Source organism: Wyeomyia smithii, chromosome 3 (genome assembly GCF_029784165.1).
Source record: "Wyeomyia smithii strain HCP4-BCI-WySm-NY-G18 chromosome 3, ASM2978416v1, whole genome shotgun sequence".
Lineage (NCBI taxonomy): Eukaryota > Metazoa > Arthropoda > Insecta > Diptera > Culicidae > Wyeomyia > Wyeomyia smithii.
Window position 1 is genome coordinate 12,577,172 of NC_073696.1, and position 17,102 is coordinate 12,594,273.

Consider the following 17,102-nt stretch of genomic DNA (forward strand, 5'->3'; position numbering starts at 1 on the left):
GAAACAATTTTTGCCTTTTTGAGCTAAATAAGAAGCTTGTTTTGTATTTTCTGAATCCGCGTTCTAAATTTCCGAATTGTCCACAAAGATTCTATTTAAAAAAAATTAATTTATTACTTTTATATTAAAACTGAATTTTTTTATGTTTTTGGTGCATTTCTGACTTTAAATTGACATCTGATTGCTGACTTTTATCGGGGAGCTTCAGAAATATTTGAACATAATTATTATCTTTTTCTAGTCTCTGTAAACGTTTCATGGCAATTGTGAGCTGAATTATGAACAATTGTGTGTATTTCTGTCGTTGAAAATATTTTTTTCGTTTTCTTAAGGATCTCTTGAGGCTCAGTCATTGCCTCGACAATAGAGAAAGGACTAATTTGATACCATTGTTATCCTTACGTGGTATTTTTCCAGGTTTATTTTAGGCGAATAATTTTCGGTAAGGCCCTTATAGTTTTGACTTTTTAATTTGAAAAATTAGTCTTTCTGATTTCGGAGGAGTATGCAAGCAATTTGAGAAAAAAAATCACAGGAGGGTTGTGTGCAAGGCCACGACCGCAAGGTTGAAGTAGAATACTTTTACACAGCTTTACTTACGGCTGTACATTAACCTACGGCCTAATGCGCACGGCCAACACAATAGAAAGGTGTTTTCACATTGAAAATTAGACACGGCTTTACTGGAGTAAGTGTTGGCAAATGCATCTACCGCTAATACCGCCGCTATCGTACGAAAGCGCCTCGTTTCATGTGGGGAATAATATCAACAACGAAAAATGACTTGATTTTTGTATCCAGCGAATAAACACCGATGGTGCTCTCACACACGCAACGGTTTTAACCCGTATCTTATTGCGATTTGTAACATCAAGCGATTTCGTTTGCTCGCTGTTGCGTGTTGCATCATGTTGCAACTTGGCAGCTGGGAGACGACGAAATTCTGTTAATGCTGGGGGAATTAAGATACACGGACAACATGCACTGTAGAAGCTATTTCACATACAGTAAAATAGACGGGTTTAAATTTAAATTGCTAGGATCCAACACAGAATCTTGCTTGCGTTGTCAAAAATTATTAACTTTCAATGACTTGTTTATTTGCCTTGAAAAAGGCATTTTGATTTCCAAAATTGGATTTCCTGATGGCAATCTTCATGCTGCCCCAACACGGGGGGAATAATAGCAGTCTGAGGACACACGCTGAGAAGAACCGCGCTGCTCCTGAGACGTGGTGACCAACCACAGGGCTAGTGCTGCTGCTAAGGAAGGACGACTGCTGTTGTCGCTGTCTAGAACTATTATGAGCGGCTCCGGCTGAAACAGGCTCTTATATAGGCCAAATAGCATGGTTTCAATTGCAAGGTATATGATTCTGTCGACCGTGCTTGGGAAGCAATCATATAACGACCAATCAGAGGTCGAATTTTTCGTTTTGATAAGGCTTGACTATTTTCAATAGTACAATAGTGTGAATAATAAAATTACAATTATCTTATTTTGGGAAGAATCTTAGAAAATTTTGCAATCTATTGCTGCAAGAACGAAGCAAATCCATCGGATACTAACCGATTTATTAGCATTTGAAATTGGACATATTTTTCCTTTTTTTCGGTTTTAGATTTTCATTTCACATCCCTATGTAGCAGTACTTCCTGAGAGAAGTATTCTACTTCAAAAAACAAAGACAGGCTCTGCCTTTTAGGCCTCTACAATACTATTTCATAAATTTTCAATTGAACTTTAAATTATTTTTGTTGCCTCTGGTCTTTGAAAACATAAATTTTTTAAAATCGATTTTTGAAATTTCTGGCCTCAAGACATTTTCTCAAGCGGATTTAAGCTTAACCCTTTCCCGGTGGAGAAAAATCAGTTTTTACCTCAAGCAATGAACTTTAAACTCTTATTACTAATCAACTATATGCATAATTAACACAAACTGTATTGCATACTAAACATCAATCTATTCTCTAACAATGCTGAATAGCATCGTCGTGCATATTTTCAAGTATAATTATTGAACTCAAATCAAAGTTCGATGGCATCACCCGCCGGGAATGGGTTAGGTTACGATTCTTTTTATTTTTGCTTATTTTCTGTCGGTCTATTTCCGCCACTATTGTGTCAATCCCCGACACCCGGCGAGGCGACTGGCGACTCCAACTAGAATCTTAACTAACGGCCCGTTGATTAACTAACCAGCACCGATGGCTTCAATTTCCCATGCGATAGAAGAATCCAGAGATTTTTCGCCTCAGGAAATCTCTGGAGGATTGAATCTAGATCAGTTTTGGCTGAGCGTGAGGGGATAACGTCACCACACAATCATCGACACCTATGGCGCTAGGATCCTTTTGACTCTAACGGTCGTCTCTCTTAGCCGAGATTCTGACATATGACGACAGGCTTGTTACTCTAGCATCTTACCCCGAGACCAACTAAATGGTTCCTTTAGTCTTCCAGCGTTTGTGAGATGGCAGAAAATGTATAGCGTGTTGAACTTATACAACAAATCCCAAGCATGTAGTAAATGAAAAATAATGTTTAAAAAAAAACATGACAAATTTCCCGGTTAAGTATTGAAATTCCCGGCTTTTTCCCGGTTCTCCCGGTTAATTTTCGAATTCCCGGCTTTTTCCCGGTTTTCCAGATTTTCCCGGTACGCTGGCCACCCTGGACGTTGAAAGAGGCCGATCGGCGAGCTCTTGGTGTTTTTGAGCGTAGGGTTTTGCGTTCAATCCTTGGTGGAGCCCAAGACCGAGTGACATGGATACTCTGGATTCGGCATCGGATCGATAATCGGTCTGTCGGCGTAAAAGTAAGTAAAGTAAATAACCAAACGGTTCATTAGCAATATTTGCTTCAAGACATAAAGTTAAAATTGTGCTCAGTTTATTTCAGTTGACTTTCAATCAAAAAGCTTTGAGAAAATATGGTTTTCGTTGTGTTCGATAGCTTTTATCGATACAGGGCTGCGTTTTATTATCTTTTATCGCAAATTTATCATTTGTTTTAAGCTAGAACTTGATGAAACAATGTTAACAATTATTAGAACGTAAATTGGTAGTAAAATACAAAAATAGGTAAAGTAATGGAAACGGTAAAAAACCTAAATTAATCCACCTAGCGGTCAGACTCAGCCTTTCTCATTCAAACTTATTATTTGTAAAAATAGATTTACATGAATGCTTAAATCCAATAAATGTTTATCCACTCTTTGGGTTCTAAAATATTGATGTTGTAATTAAAGTATAAAATATGAAATTTGACGTAATGTTAGTACTTAAGAAATAGCGAAATAAAAGCAATGACTCTTGATTTCGAACAATTTAATCACGAGCGATGCCGGGAATATTCAAATAGTACGATACCACATTTAAATCATGTTGAGGCCATATATATTGATCGAAGCAGGTAAAGTGTTGAATAGTCTTTGAATTTCTGTTCTTTCTAAAACTTTTAAAGAGCATATCAAATTGTTTGAGAGATGACTCATTTGTATGACACTAGTTATGTTCAAATAAGTCGTGTAGTACTTGAGATAATAGACTTTCGTTGTTTTACAAATTAAAACATAACGCTTGCTTAAGCTTGATTACAATCAAATGAAAAGGTAACGTATGGGGCAGCCAAACTTTGAAACCACGTGTTCAATCATAATTCATCAGTTAACCCTTAACTAGCCCGTTCATCTGATATCAATATTGTTCAAATCGGTTGTGTAGTTTCTAAGATAATGAAGTTTCGTGATTTTCACATTTCGATACATTACAGACGAAGTTACAGTCCGATTACTGCAAAATTCAATAGGGAGTTATGAGATAGGTAGACCTTTCATTTGATACTAATTCTGTGGAAATCGGGTCAATCATCTCTGAGAAATATGAGTGAGTCCAAGTAAGTTGTCTTGGAATATGTTTCTTTTCATAGCTGGATTTCACATTTTTAAACATAACAGGCAAAGTAATAATCCGTTTGAAAAAAAAAATCATTAGGGTCTTATGGGGCAGCAAGACCTTTCATATGACACTAATTTTATAAAAATCGGGCCAGCCATCTCTGAGAAACATGAGTGAGATTAAATAGTCTCCAGAACACGTTTCTTTCCATAACTCCTGAACCACATGTTCAATCTTCATAAAATTCAAAAGTTAAGGGTTTTTATGGTAGCCCGTTCATTTGAAACTAATTTTAATCAAATCAAATGTGTGGTTTCTGAGATATTGATGTTTCGTGATTTTTACACTTTGATACATAACCTCTAAACTAGAAATCAAATTACAATAAAATTCAATAGGGTCTTATAGGGCAACTAGACCTTTCATTTGCAATTAATTTCATTGAAATCTGTTCGGTCAGACCATCTCTGTGAATAGTTAGTGCGAAAAAAGGTGCACATACACACGTACACACCCATACACAAACATATACACCTATACATGCTTATATGCAGAAAATGCTCGATTCGTCTAACTGAGTCGAGTAGTGTATGACATTCGGCCATTTGGATCACTTTTCTACCTTTTAATTAGCCAGTGATCGTTAGGAGGAAGTCAATATGTTAACTTTCATTATGTGATTTCACATTTTCATGAACAACGGACAAAGTTACAATCCGATTGCAATGAAATTTAATAGCAACCTATGGGGCAACTAGACCTTTCATTTGACACTAGTTTTGTGAAAATCGGTTTAGCCATCTCTGAGAAAAATGAGTGAGTTTAAACAACCTCAGGATAACTTTTCTTTACATAACTTTTGAACCATATGTTTAATCATTACGAAATTCAAAAGTTAAGGGTTCTGGAGACAGTCTGATCATTTGAAACCAATTTTATTAAAATCGGTTGTGTGGTTTCTGAGGTATTGTTGTTTCGTGATTTTTACATTTTGATACATAACCTCTAAACTAAAAATCCGATTACAATGAAATTCAATAGCAACCTATGGCGCAACTAGACCTTTCATTTGCAATTAATTTTATGAAAATCGGTCCAGCCATCTCTAAGAAAAGTGAGTGAGAAAAAAAAGTTGCACATACATACACACACACACACATACACACATACATACATACATACAGAAAATGCTCAGTTCGTCGGAAGAAGTCGAGTGGTATATGACATTCGGCCATTGGGACCACTTTTATACCTTTGGTTTTTCCAGTGATTGCTATACCTTTCTAGGAGAAAGGCAAAAACGTCAAAAAAGATTTAATATTAGAAAATGAACATTTTATAATAACTTCTCGGTAGTATCGCTCTGAATGAGGATCATTCGAATGTTTTACTACATTTATTATAAACATTATGACACTAGTTGTCAAGTAGTGATTAGCCCCTTTTGTTTATTATTTGATCATTTTCGAAAGATTGTTTTCTAACGACCTATGATTTTTTTAAACGTCATAACTTAACTAAGAGTTGATTCTTTCAATTGCTTGCCGTTGTATATCAAACAAAACTTACAAAATAAGTAAAAATAAATATGATTGAAAAAAAGTACCAATTTGCAAAAACAATTACCCATGAAAAAATAGCAGATTGCTCAATTCAGACGTGCAAAAGTTTTTCTCTGAATTTTTTTCAATAGCCATAGCAAAGCTTGAAACATCTTAATCATTGATGAGTTTTTTAAATCACTCTGTTATACTGCGATATACCCTCACACACGCGCATTCAAAGTCTGTCATCTGCGCACCGTCTTAGAAACCAAGGGGATGGCAGCCCTATCTAAACTCTACACGTTTGACAGGCAGGCGCCCAGCAAAAGTTCCATATACTTTTCACTTTAGTCGGGAAGACTCTTCTCTTCACTCATTCAACATAGAAAGAGATAGCATGTTGCCATCCCCCTGTTAGAAACCCTTTCAAGGGTTCCGAAACACCATAATAGCCTTATCCCATCACAATCCCATCTGTCTTCTTCTTTGTTTTCGTCTTCTTCGAAATGTACAAACATTTTTTGACAAAACAAACTGTTAACAAGTATTAACAAAATTAAGCGCGTTTGCAGAACAGTAGGTAAACCTTTTTTTTTTCTTAATTTCGAAGACTTTATGGTGATATTCCAAAATATCTAAAATCAAAACAGTTGATTTTACATATTGTTTAAAAATAATAACCAATAGCATAATCGTATACTGTATTTATAAGCAATCTTATGATTTTTAATAACTGCTCAAATTTTTCACGTTTCGGCAAGAGAATTATCGCTTTCTCCGTACAGTTTAAACGTCGTAGCACAGACTAACGCACATAACACTTCGAACAAATTTTCCATAAAACCATCGTGCGGATGACACCAGTACTTTACGATAGTTACACTAGCACCATCTGCTGCCTGGTTCGCGCTGCGTCTTGTATTCCGAAATCAGCACTAGCGTACGTGTATTTGTCAAATTGGGAATTACAAAATATGTATGAGATTGCATGACAGCGCCCCCCAGTTATCGCACGAAGACTGTTATTAGATTGGAAATTTGAAATGATCGTTTTTTTGTGGTGGTGGTGATGGAGCTCGGTTCCAGTGTTACGTCTGTTAGTCTGTGGTCGTAGTATACTTTAAAGATTAATTTTAAACATAATATGAACAGTATATTGGGTCTTGTATTAAGAGGTTACAAGCCTTTTTCATACAATTCTTATACGTCTGCAAAATACTGATAGATAGTTTTTAAAGAAAGTAAACTAAGGAATCCAGAAAAAATACAATTTTTGACCGGAAGTGTTGCCAGATAGATATATTTTGTATTTGAAAACTATATTTACATTTTTCGGCAAATGTAGCCATTTTCATTTTGAATTTGATAATTTCATCGTGTTGGAGAATTTCACGTAAGAAACAACTATCACCCCGAGGTAAAATGAGTCGTTTTCGAGATATACCATTTTTACCGAACATGTTTTAAATTTTCTCCATTTTGCGTTCATCCTTCTGTGGCCCACAACTGCACTCTTTCTTAACTCGAAGCCCAATTTAGATTTTTTCTCGTTCCTGTTTTTTCAATGTTTGGATTTTTTTTTTGCTTTCAGCAGTATACACTAAAGTCGCTTTTTACGTGCCGCGTAAAAAAAAAACCGCGTAAATTCCGGAACCCGCGTAAAAAACCGCGTAAATTCCAGAATCTGGGTAAAAAAAACTGCATAAATTCCGGAATTCGCGTAAAAAAAACCTGCGTTGTTTCTGCGATCCTAGTGAAGTGAAACCGAAATCCGCGTGAAAAAAATACCGCGTAAATTCCGGAATCCGCCTAAAAAAAGCCACGTAAAAAACCCGAGTAAAAAGCGACCGTAGTGTATTTTCATTATTCTTGTATATGGGTCATTCCATGTCAAGTGTCCCTGGAAATTCATCGACTATCTCCGATTTCGACCAAAATTTGTGGGTCGATGTAATTTGGGCCGAAACCTATGAATACAAAGTGTTGTACCGATTGGTAGACCCCTGGCCAATGGGACTGCCTCCGCTCTGCGAATTTAACGAATTTGATGAAACACCTTTTTTAATTTACAGATATCTCGGGACCCTGAAAAGCTACAGGCGATATTGACACATCATTTTGAAGGGTGTCAGATGTAGAATCGCACTTCGTGGTCAATTATTTCTGCAGTGTTTCCAACTTTTCATTTGTTTTATTTTAGAACTTAATTTGCAATTTCCATGAAATACTGCCCCCCCACCCCCTCCCCTTTGATTTCTATTTTGACCACGCCAATGTGTTTAGCAGACAATTTTACATAAGAATCACTTATCAACAAAAAAAAAAAACAAAATGTAGGGTTCCAGAGATACAGCATTTTCAAAATTGCAAGATGCAAAAAATCCCGTTGAAGAATCATCTTCATAAGTATTTTAACAAAAGTACTAATGAATTGTATGACTATTTGAAAATCATTCCAGCTCGATTCCAGTTGATAAAAAAAACGATCCACAGATACTGAACCACTAACAGAATAACGCAGACAATGAGGATGTTTTCGAAAAACAAAAACTGTTCCTCCTTCCCCAAGGACGGTACTTGACTGGCTGCGCCGACGACGGCGGTTTTGCAGCCAACGAGCCTCGATCGACTAGCCTAGCGAAACAGGTGCTTTAGCAGTATGCCCCTGCGCTAGCGCAGGCAGCTGTCAGTCCAACCGATCTGCATTCTCCGTTGGCGTCTATCCGTTTGTTGTTCCTGCGGAAAGAATAGGGGGCGTGCTGGGTTAGGCGCATGCGGAAAGGATTATCTTGAGAGCTCAAAACATCAATGTGTTGGGATTTTCCCCGCCGGTTTCATTCATAAATATTTCGATTGTCTGCTGCGGGGCTTTTGTGGGTTGCCGTTCGACGGACACAGGAAAGGAAGGAATTGTTATTGGAACTATACGGGCCAGCCGATGCGCGATTTGTTGTAATGCTGGCGAAATTGGTTTACTTCCTGTACAACATCCTGTTTCCTTGCTGTGGTTTGCAAATGTTCGTGGACTTTCTAATGAGTCTGATCGCACGAATCGCCTCAGGTAAACTTTCGTATCAGGACATTTTGCGATAGGTAAAGTATTTTATTTGTTTGTTCAGTTCAAGAGGCCTAGATGTATTGCTGTGTGAAATTCCCCATTGAAGCATGAATGAAACTCAGCTAATTCAGTACCCGGTTAATCGATATGTTTTCGACCTGCGAGTTCTACCCATTGATCGTACTATTTTTATCAGGTAGGAATGTCTCTTTCACATAAATTTTGTTGCTGTCCTGTGTCGTTAATTCATTCATCCAGAGACTCCGACAGTAGTAATACGAAAAAATGGGAGCAGGCGGTAGTCGTAGTAGTGGCAAGGAACCAGTGCACAAGTTGATTGCGGCCTGCCTAGACGTGAGAAGTGTTGAGTTTGAGGACATTGTGGATTGCAGTGAAGTAATGTCGTGTTGTTTCCCTACGAGTCGTTTGTCGCGGTGCTCGACGAAGTCAAACGACGCAACAACTGTGCAGCAACAAATCACAGCACGTATCGTGAAGATCAAGCAGTCGAATGAAAGTTTCCACATGGAGAAGAAAATTCTGAAACAAAATAAAAACGTGCCAATTGGACGGAGTTCCAGTCCGAAGCGAAGCTCCTGCCAACACTGTGAACATAGCCATCAGAAGAAGTGCTGTCTATTACCCGGAGATAGTGCCGAAGACTTACAAATGTACCCACGTTGGAAGGACTATCTGGAGCAAACGTCGATTGTCCCCGGGGATTATCCTCTCCTGCCGGAGGCAGTCTCAGCGGGAAGTACCCCAAACTGGTTTCCAGCTGCTACACTAGTTAATCCAATCAACGCTACTCAGCTGTCGGTGATTTTTCGATCGTCAGATCCAAAGCGGCATACAAGCAGTACTATCGACAGAGATTCGTCGCAGATATTTTACCATCTGACCGTTCTTCATGAACTCGATAACGATTTGGAAATCCTGCCGGAACAACGGCCGACTCCTTACCAGCTCTACATGCAGCAACAGTTTGAAGGTAAACACCCGCACGTAATCGTTTGGGTACCGGCAAAACGGCAGCCAACGCAGCTCAAATTGGAATATCCACTGGGGAGCCTAGTGGATTCACCGCCCCCGCCAGTGTTGCGATCTCTTAAGCCGAAGCAGAAGAATCATCAGTCCAGGGCGAACCGCAGGATAAGCTACAACGAGTGTTCGTGAAGTCATACTCTAGAAGTAAAATTGTAAATAGTGAATGTTTTTACCGGGACTAAACGCAATATATAAACCGTTGAAAGGTTAACTAAATGGTTGAGTGACATGTTAGACTTAGTATTTATTTTATAGCTTAGTTGAAATTGTTTAATATATATCTATCAAATTGAACCACTGGTTTTGTGCTGCATATTTTGAAAGAAAAGTCCTGCTGATTGGGTCATTCCGGCTCTCTTATATCTTTCTCATATTTATGTTTCGCATAAGCAAGCTCATATAGATTTTCGTCAACCTAGGGTAAATAATCTTATAATTTTCAATCTCATTTGACTGGTGGAAACCAATGAAAACCTACCTAGAAGACAACTAACTCAAACCTTAATAATTCTGTTCTAATTAAACTGCATCATGCTTTGAATTTTCTGGAAGGAGAAGAAAGCATGGGAGAACGGAACAATGAAAATCCATCGTTGCTGATTGCATACAATAGGATATATTTGTCTGCAACCTTGTATGCGAGCCGTTCACATCGACATGCTTCTTCAAAGGATTGCTCGTGATAAACTCTTTATCAGAATTGACTAAAAATGATCTCTGTGACGTACTCCCAGAGCATTGATAATAAGTTTGATGAATATGCGAAATTTGGAAAGGAAAGCAAAATAAAAGTTTTTAACACTTACTTGTTTCACCCAAAGATTCATAGTGGAGCTATTCCACAAAAAATATCCCAGTTTTAACATTTTTTTTTTAAATTGTCATTTTTTATTTGGCTTAAACTTTGCTTGGACGATTCTATACACAAAAGATACCATTTTGTGCTATTGGTTGAATCTTCAGAAACACGACTCATTTTTGAGAAGCTATTGAAAAATGCTATTTTGGGAAGGTATTGATGAATACAAATATTTTTAGGGACAGAACGGGTTTGTTTGAACGGTGTAACGACTTCGACAAAGTTGTAGATAATAATTTTATCTTTCCGAAAAAATATACACTCTAAAAAAAATTGTTTAATTTTTGTGGAACTGCTCTCATCGATTCTTTTAGGGACCATCCATGATTGATGTCACGCAAAATTTGGAAAAAATAACTCCGCCCGCTCCCCATTGTCACAAACTGTCATAACTTCCTTGACCAAACCCCTTAAATTACGTCACGTTTTCATAGCCCTCTCCCACTTCTTTGGTTATAATTGACTAAAAATTGAGAAATTCGTAAAAAAAAGCATTTTTTTCTAGATTAGAACGATTTTGCTGAAAGAAAAACTGAAAATGATTGAAAAAAATCTTTTAATAGATAACTAGAAAAAGCGTTGAATTATCCTTAGTCCAAGGATTTTGTTGATGGAGTTGCAAATCAACCATTCTTCTTCACGTTTTGTCACCATTTTTGTAGGATTAAAAGTAGGCGACGTTGGGTACACTGGTTTAATAGGCAATCTGACAGCCACTTCTACCTCCTGATTAAACCGGATTTATTTCAATGTGGCTAGCTATGTTTAGACAAAAAGTTTCAACATGGAAACCGAGTAGAATTGATAGTCTATTTGGCACTAACCTGTATTTCTAATTATCTGCTACATATCACCCATATAACACGATTTTTTTTGGTGCGTAGATTTGAATCCACATTGACCAGCTTACCCCGTAACCAACTAGCCCCGCTCTACCCTATATTCAAAATCACGTTGCAATAGTATGGTGTAAAACTTTCGCCTAAAAGCGTTGAGAATTGCGCTAGGGCGACAGATGTTGTTCGGAGACTAATAACGAAGAAGCACTTTTCGAAGATTCTGAGTTCATTCTTTTTTTTTGGTTTTTTCTGACCTTCAGAAGCACTCGGTGATTATGAGCTTGATTTAGGATCATTTCCCTTTTTAAGCCTTTTCAAGGTTTTTAGCGATACTGAGCTTTATTTGGGATCTTTTTATATTTTGTCTTTTTCTGGTCTTTAGAAGCACCTTTAGCGATTCTAAGCTGAATTTGGAATCATTTCATATTTTGGCCTTTTCTGGCCTTCAGAAGCTCAATTTGAGATTGTTTTCTATTATGGCCTTTTCTGAAATTTAGAAGCACTTTTCGGTTATTCCGAGCTCAATTTTGTGATCATTTTCTATTGTGGCCTTTAGAAGCGTTGGTATGATATTCAAACACTAGTTATGGGTATTGTGGCATCTTTGATGTGATATTTTCGATCAGTGTAGAAGGCTAGAGGACAGAGATAGAACGAAGCGAATAAGAATAAGAGTAAGAAGAAAGTAATCAGAAGAGTAGGCACGGGCGTTAATAAAGAAGCACGGATTTTCGCTAAAACTAAACCTAGATTTCTTCCTCAAATAAGACCGGAGATCCGAATTGCCGTGTTCATTTGGCTTTCACATTGGCGACGAGGTGAAAATGTAAGTTGAAGTTAACTATATTTCTCGTATCAGCGGAAAAAGATCGTCTTTCGAAATTGCTTGCATCATTCATGAAAGTAGTGAAAGTCGAAATAATTCAGCGCTATGCCACCCGCCATGTGTATTACATGTGTTGGTGAGATCACCTCTCTTGACAGAGTTAACAGGATAAGGAAGTGAAACACGAAACTTGGAAAACATTACACGGCGGGTTCGCTAAAATTTTATAGAAGGGTAGATTCACCCAGAAAAAAACGGAGAGGCGGGTTCGCCAATTGCGTTATTGCACAGTGTTTACTTGTGAGTTGTCGTGAAAATTCTAATGGCGGTGGGTTCACCAAAAGGAAAAAAAAGAATATAACGGCGGGTTCGCTGAATGTGAGATGGTGGGTTCATCATAGACAGGAGCTACAGCGGGTTCGCTGAATTTTAATGAACGGTGGGTTCACCGTGGACAAAGGCAGATAGCGGGTTCGCTGACAACATATGAATGTTGATTTTAAAACATACTGTTGAAATGTATTGTAGGGCGGTATCGCCAAGAATGATCTGATCGGTTCAATTTGAGCTTCACAATTTTGATGTTTATTTTATCTATTTTACTCATGACTAGGGCTGGAATGGATTGTCGTATTAAACCATTCATAACTACCATCGAGTCATCTCACCTACCGATTGCTTGGGCCAAGTGGAAAAGGGACTTGGAGGCCTATTTCAATTCGGAAAAAATTGAATCGCAGTTGGACAGAAGATCAAAATTGCTGTATTTGGGAGGCTCAGATTTACGTGATGTTTATGACAATTTACCAGACAAAAGTCGTTTATCGTATGTAGTTAAAGATCTACCATATTATGATGCTGCCATCGCCAAGCTGGATGCACATTTTGAGCCTTTTCGGCGCCGTACTTATGAACGACACCAATTCAGGCAAATTGCACAGGAATCTAATGAAAGATTTTCTGATTTTCTACTTCGGCTGCGAGCTCAGGTAAAACGATGTGACTATGATAAACCTGATGAAATGATACTGGATCAGATTGTGGAGAAGTGTGGTTCGAGCAAACTTCGCCAGAAACTATTAAAAAAGGATCTGAACCTGGTGGAGGTGGAAGCCCTTGGTACGAGTCTGGAAGAAAACGAGAAAAAGCTGAAAGAGTTCGCAGATGTCAAACCTTCGGTGGACGTTAACAGAGTATCTGATCCGATTGCAAAGCGGAATACTATCAATGGACCTAACTGGAACAAACCACCATCTGTGTGGCAACCACATTAGCAAAAGTCATGGAGAAGTCGATCAGATCCAGTCTATTTTGCTTGTGGTAAGCGAGGACACGTAATGGGAGCAGAGTGTTGCCAGGCGAAAGTTGCGACATGCTTGAATTGCAGAAAATTTGGACATTATGCGAGACAATGCCGAAAGCGTCCAAACCAAAATCCACGACCGACGTTTTCTTCCGTGGCTCCAAAGCGAGTTCGAGTAATCGAAGAAACCTCAACCGAAGACCAGAAAAATGAGAATTATATTTTCTATGCAATGGGAGAAAACACATTCCCCTTCAAAGTTGGGGGTGTGGAAGTACTCATGGTTATCGATTCCGGTGCAGCCGCTTACATAATAAGTCACCCTTCATGGCAGCAGATGAAACAGAAAGGAGTGTTGGTAACGAACATGACGACGGTAGTAGATAAGATTTTGAAGGGTTATGGATCGGACTATCGCTACTATCGAAGGAGTAGGACGACAAACTGAAGCACAGTTTTACGTCGCCAAGAAAGGACAACAGTGTCTTCTGGGAAACGATACTGCGAAGTTGCTGCAAGTACTAAAGGTGGGGTTTGACATTGATCGAGTTGGAGAGGAATCATCAATGGAGTTTCCAAAGATCAAGGGCGTAATTGTTGAGATACCAGTCGATCCTAATGCTCTACCTGTTCGCCAAGCATATCGACGTGTTCCCTACGCTCTTGAAGCCAAAGTCGAAGAGAAACTGGATATGTTGCTGGTTCAAGGGATCATTGAACGTGTCCAACAACCTTCCGAGTGGGTCTCTCCTATGGTACCCGTCATCAAAGATTCTGGGGATATTCGATTGTGTATTGACATGCGTCGAGCCAACCAGGCTGCAATGAGGGAGCCTCGCCTATTGCCCTTGGTCGATGAACTTCTGGGATCAGTCGATGGGGCAACCGTTTTCTCAAAAATCGACGTTAAGGATGCCTACCATCAACTAGCGATCTCTCAGCGATCGCGTCCAATCACCACCTTTATCACGAAAACCGGCTTATACAGGTAGATACTTACGTTAATATTTGAATTGCATTTTACTTGTTGTCTTATTTCTTTTGCATTGCTCTTTAATGAATAAAATAAATCGCAGCAATTGCTTATTGTTGTAATTATTTTTTAATTATACCATTCGTTTTTAGATACAAGAGACTAATGTTTGGGGTGTCGTGTGCTCCTGAGATTTTCCAAAAAACTATGTAAACAGTACTGGTAGGGTTGAAAGGAATTATAATATACCTTGACGATATTGTGGTGTTTGGTGCCTCCAAAATAGAACATGACAAACGGTTAGAGGAGTTACTCAAGAGATTGGAACAATATGGGGTACTCCTGAACCACCAAAAATGTGTGTATCGTGCAAACGAGATTGAATTCCTCGGCCACGTGCTAAATGCCAATGGTGTGAAACCCACCGAAAGTCGGATCACAGCTATAAGAAGCTTTCGAGAGCCGAAGAATGTGAGCGAACTCAGAAGTTTTTTGGGATTGGTCACATATGTTGGTAGATTTGTATCCAACCTCGCTACGAAAACTGATCCTCTCCGACAGCTTTTGCGGGCTGGGTCAACATTTACTTGGAAAGATGAACATAGCGCTGCCTTTGAAAAAATCAAAGAAGCTGTAAGTGATGTTGGCTACTTAGGGTTCTTCAATTGGAAGAATAAGACAAAATTAGTTATCGATGCAAGTCCCATTGGCTTAGGTGCCGTTCTTTTGCAGGCGAACGAACAGGGTGAGACCAGAATCATAGCATTCGCCAGCAAAGCGCTCACTGATCTAGAGAGGAAGTATTTTCGGACAGAGAGAGAAGCCTTGGCCATAGTATGGGCAGTGGAAAAAATCAGTCTGTATCTGCTGGGAACTAGATTTCAACTCATCACTGACTGTAAAGCGTTGAAATTTCTGTTCAACCCTTGATCTCGCCCTTGTCCACGCATTGAGCGGTGGGTTTTGCGTCTCCAGGCCTATATTTACGAGATCATCTACGAATCTGGCTCAAATAATCTGGCCAATGCACTTTCTCGATTGTGCGTAATTCCACCTAAAGCCTTTGATCACTCAACCGAAATGCATATCCATCAAATGGTGCAATCTTGTGTTCCGGACGCTGTTGTACTGAAGGATATTGTGGAAGCGACCAAGAAAGATGGAACCCTTCAAGAAGTCCTGCTATCTTTGGAGATGAATACCTGGACAGAAAATACTAGAGGGTATAAACAGTTCAAGCCGGAACTACACACGGCAGGAGGAGTTGTCATGCGTGGAGATCGCCTGGTGATTCCAGGGACTCTTCAAGCCCAGGTTATTGCTTGTGCCCATGAGGGACACCCAGGGATGAGCGTAATGGAGAGACGTCTACGCCAGAAAGTTTGGTGGCCGAAGATGGACTCTCAAGTCGAGAATTACGTTAAAAGTTGCAACCTTTGTACCTTGGTTTCGTCTGTAGAACCTCCAGAGCCGATGCAAAGAACAAGAATGCCCACCAAAGCTTGGTCAGAGCTACTACTGATTTTTTGGGACCTCTTCCTAATGGGCACTACTTGCTAGTTTTAATCGACTATTTTAGTCGATTCGTGGAGGTGGTGATAATGAGGCAAACCCTTGCGGAACTTGCAGTACAGGCGTTATACGAAACATTTTGTCGGTTCGGTTTCCCTGATATTCTTCGATCGGACCACGGACCACAGTTCATAAGTGACACAATGAAGACTTTCTGCAAGGAGTTCGACATTGAGCAACAGAAAACTACACCCTATTGGCCGCAAGCAAATGGGGAAGTTGAATGCATGAATAGATCCATTTTGAAGCGTTTGCGTATAAGCCAGGAATCAGAGAATGCAAACTGGAAATGGGATTTGCGGAGTTATCTTCTCATGTACAACTCCCCGCCGCACTCTACGACAGGAGTTGCCCTTTCGCTGTTGATGTTTGGAAGGATGCTAAAGGACAAACTGCCGAGCGTTACAGGAGCACCGGAACAAATATCGGAAGGTATAAGGGATCGAGACTGGAATCTGAAGCTCAGAGCAGCTGAATCGTGCAACAAACGGAGACAGGCCAAAGAAAGTACGTTGCAGGAAGGCGATGTGGTAGTGGTGAAAAGAACATCGAAGAATCACAAACTGTGCAGTAACTTTAGTCCAGAACCTTTCGAAATTATCAGCCGTTCTGGGTCGGAAGCTGAAATACGTTCCAAGCAAACGGGGAAAATATACTACAGGAACGTTTCTCATCTTAAGCCGATAGTGTCTGATATACGCGAGGAGGAACTTGTTGAAGAACGCTTAAGTGAGGGTATTGAAGCAGAAGAATGCACCACTGACTACCGGGTTATTGATGAACATTCGAGGCCAACAACGGATGATCCTCCGGAGACGAGGCGCGATCGCAGAATTCAAAAGCCGCCGAGATATTTGGCAGATTATGTAAAAACAGTAAACTTTAATAAAAAGTAAAGGGGGAGTGTGGCATCTTTGATGTGATATTTTCGATCAGTGTAGAAGGCTATAGGACAGAGATAGAACGAAGCGAATAAGAGTAAGAAGAAAGTATTCAGAAGAGTAGGCACGGGCGTTAATAAAGAAGCACGGATTTGCGCTAAAACTAAACCTAGATTTCTTCCTCAAACAAGTACCGGAGATCCGAATTGCCGTGTTCATTTGGCTTTCACTGGTATAGCTAATTGTAAACATAAATTTATATGTTAGGTCAATCGATTTCAAAACTAGAATTTCGCAAGCA